Source organism: Leptinotarsa decemlineata, unplaced genomic scaffold (assembly GCF_025532065.1).
Source record: "Leptinotarsa decemlineata unplaced genomic scaffold, Ldec_3_MD MMD2_tig00026307_RagTag_RagTag, whole genome shotgun sequence".
Classification (NCBI taxonomy): domain Eukaryota; kingdom Metazoa; phylum Arthropoda; class Insecta; order Coleoptera; family Chrysomelidae; genus Leptinotarsa; species Leptinotarsa decemlineata.
The window spans coordinates 7,693,680-7,697,562 of NW_027412681.1; positions in this window are offsets into that span (position 1 = coordinate 7,693,680).

The following is a 3,883-nucleotide window of genomic DNA, read 5'->3' on the forward strand; positions in this document are numbered from 1 at the left end:
TTAACAAACCTTATCGGGTTGTTGGAATTACCATATGACAGATAAAAAGGAATATTCCTAGAAATATCGATATTAATGTGTTTGTCTTCAGGAAATTGTTGAATGTTCCGCCATTTTGTAGTAGGTGAGGATATTGACTTCATATTCTAGGGTTGTCTGATTTTACGAATTTCAATTATAATCACGAGCACATTACTCAGATTCAATAATGAAATCAAATTGGAAAATCTACGAAGACTGTAAAACTGACACTTTAAATAACTGCTCGGAATGGAAATTCGATTCAAGTAATTATATAGTACATGGTTAACTTCAAGTTTGGGTTATATACTTGTATGTATTTCCAAACCCAAAATAAACAACAACCAGTTTAGCGAGTCACATGTGAAAAGCATTCAGTGAATGTGGAATGATTTGTCAATGCAAATTATAATTTCCGGAAATTAAAATTTCAGTTGTCACTTCACGAACATTTTTAAAGATTTCTACTCAGTTTACATTAATATTTCAAGGGTAACAAGTGCTAGTTATAATGAACTTTGATTTTCATTTGTCAACTAAACACTTTTTTTGAATCTGAGTTTGCAATTAACCTTCTTCACTGAAATTCCGAGAACTTCCATAATAAATGAGATGATATGACAAAAATTGAAACATTCAATAACATTGGGAAAATTTGGATGAAAGTCAAGTTGAACTCAAATATTGGGGTCAAATACAGACCCGACAACATAATTAAACAAGCACTATTCGCTACTCTTAAGAGTCACTGAACCATATGGCTCTTGGCTCCCCGATACAACTAAATACATGACGGGTGTGATACATATAGTTGAAATAATTGATTTCAATCATTTCAAGCAAATGAGGAATATTGTTATATAAGGTATAAAGGAAGATGAAAGGCTTATTTTTCGAACAAACTGAGCTGGTGTTCGACAAATCGAATTACCCTCTTTCAAAAACTTGTTCAAGTTTGGACACAACAATATTTATTCACCGAAACAGTTTAATTATACAGTGCATTTCTTTAATCCCCCCGCCCTTTCATTTTTTGAACGGGTCAACTCAAAAAATTGAAATTTGGGATAATGAAATTAATGCATGAATACTTTATTTTGAAGTGAAATTGACAGATGAAGCTTTCAGGATGGCGACTGGACGTCACTGGGAAAAAAATTAAATGGAAAGGGGGTCTTGAGACACATCATTTTGAAGCTACTGAAGAATAATTCACAACCCTAGAATATAAAGTCAATACCTTCACCTACTACAAAATGGTGGAACATTTCATAATTTCCTGAAGACGAACACATTAATATCGATATTTCTGGAAATATTCCTTTTTATCTGCCATATGACAATTCCAAACCCGATAAGGTTTGTTGACTTATTTTTTGTTCATAAAAACTACAAGAAATGTCGACAATGAACATCATCGTTCAGTTTATATTCTCATTTAGTTTTCGGTTTTACTAGTAGAAAGGTACCACGTCAACAATCTCGAAAATGGTCAGTTCTCGTCCATTGGATGAAAAAATTGAAGCGATTTTCATTTATGGTGCGACACGTAACTTTCACGAAACCGAAAGGATGAACGTTTTCCGAATTGTCCTATCCGTAAGAAATATTTGAGAGAACGTATATCCAAATTCAAAACTACCAGTAGTGGACATGACAAAAAGCCCCCAGGTCATCCGTCCATTCCGGAAGAACAGCAAGTGCAAATAATTGGTGAGATGGTAGTAAATTCATAACAGTCTACTTATTCCATCGCGAATGTTTGTGAGGTGTCTGCTTCTACTGTGTGGAGATTTTTGAAGAGGAATAGGTATCATCCATACAAAATTAAAATGGTACATCAATTAACTGAAGATGACCCTGATCGAAGAACAGAATTCTGCGAAATCATGACGGAAACCATTGCAAGGATCCTACCTATCTCCACAATATTTTTTTTAGCGACGAATGTACATTTTTTTAAACGGCAATGTTCACAGACAAAATTGTCGTTATTGGATTGACAGCAACCCTCACGTTTTCCGGGATACACATACCCAATAACCAGAAAAAATTACCATTCGGGCAGGAATATTGGGAAACCATACTGTAGGACCTCTATTTATTGATCAAAATTTAATTGAAGAACTGTATTCGAATATGCTGGAAACTAATGTTGACCCTCCCATCGCTGAAATCCGAATCCTAATAAATTCGATATGAATATTGTATTCCAACAAGATGGAGCACCACCATATTACTTTAGACAAGTAAGAAACTGTTTGGATACTACTTTTCCCGGTCGTTGGATTGACTGTCGAGGTCCTACAGAATGAGCAGCCCGCTTGCCAGATTTGACACATTTGGACTTTTTTTATGGGGATATTTGAAGCGAAAGGTGTACGAAACTGAACACGCTTCAATATTGGAGATACGGATGAGAATAATGAATATTTGTAGAGATATTGACTAGAGATATTGACGTTACTCTGTTCGAAAATGTTCAGTGTGAAATATCAGATAGGCTGTTCATATGTCAAGAAGTTCAAGACAACCATTTCGAGCATCTTCTGAACTGATCTTAAGCTGAAATAGTCGACCTTCAATTTTGGAACGGGCACACTTGCAGACCGGTTTCGGGCTCCTTAGCCACTCGTCAGTGCAAGTTAGTGACCGTCATCGATCTAAAGTCAATGATATTTCACTATTGAAAATCGAAATTTTTTCAGAGTATTTCATTCCTCGTCTTAAGTTGGAGCGAACAACAAAAATGTCACTCCATCTAGTGGACGAGGTACTAACCAACTGCATATCTGAAATTTGCCCTCTGAATAAGGAAAAAAACTTTCTTATTAGTTAGTGGGCTATGCTTGAAGACTGACCACTGACTAATAATAAAGTTTTTCTTCCTTTTTCAGCGGAATCGGGAAAATTTCGGATACGCAGTTGGTTAGTACCTCGTCAACTGGATGAAGTGACATTTTTGTTGTTAGCTCCAACTCAAGACGAGGAATGAAATACTCTGAAAAAATTCCGATTTTCAATTGTGGAATATCATTGACTTTAGGTCGATGATGGTCACTCTCTTGCACTGATGAGTGGCTAATAAGCCCGAAACCGGTCTGCAAGTGTGCCCGTTCCAAAATTGAGGGTCGACTCTTTCATTTGTATTGTCAATTGCATATGCAGGAAATTTTCTGTGAAGATTCCTGCACTGACGCCTGTTTGATATAATCCAACGCCGTTTGTGGTATTAGCCAGGGGAGTAGTTGTTTTCTGATAGGCGTCAGTACATTCAACCTACTGTGTAGGTATATCCGAGACTGGCTTGAACATTTGAAGTTCATTTCTTTAGATTTGTTTACTGCCAGTCTTCAAGCATAGCCCACTGACTAATAAGAAAGCGGAGAATGTATGTGAGATTGAACTGAAAGATTCAAAGGAAATTGTACGATCTCTGAAGGTATTTTCCCGGTAGGTATTAAACTGAAAACTATTGTTAACTTTTGAAATAGTCAAATCTAAGACGTTAAGCTCCAAAAATGTTTTCATTCATTTCAACAAAGTGATCATGAATTTCCACAAAATAAACAAGTCATGAATTACACAGATTTTTTTCTAATTTATTTTCAATTTGCCAGTTTGAAAGTTTATTGAAATGTATTTTTTTCGGAGTATGTAAATTCACATAATCATTGATTACAAACGGTTTGGATGTGATAATGATAGAAAACCCAGCATGGCCATCCAACTTGCCCTGACCTTTACGAAACTTGAAAACACACTCGAGTAAGTTAACGGCGGTCTTCGGTATTTCCCTCCTTTTAATTAACCTGTTCAAGGAAGGATCCGCCGACTTGCTGTTATTCAAGGAGCTCCTGCA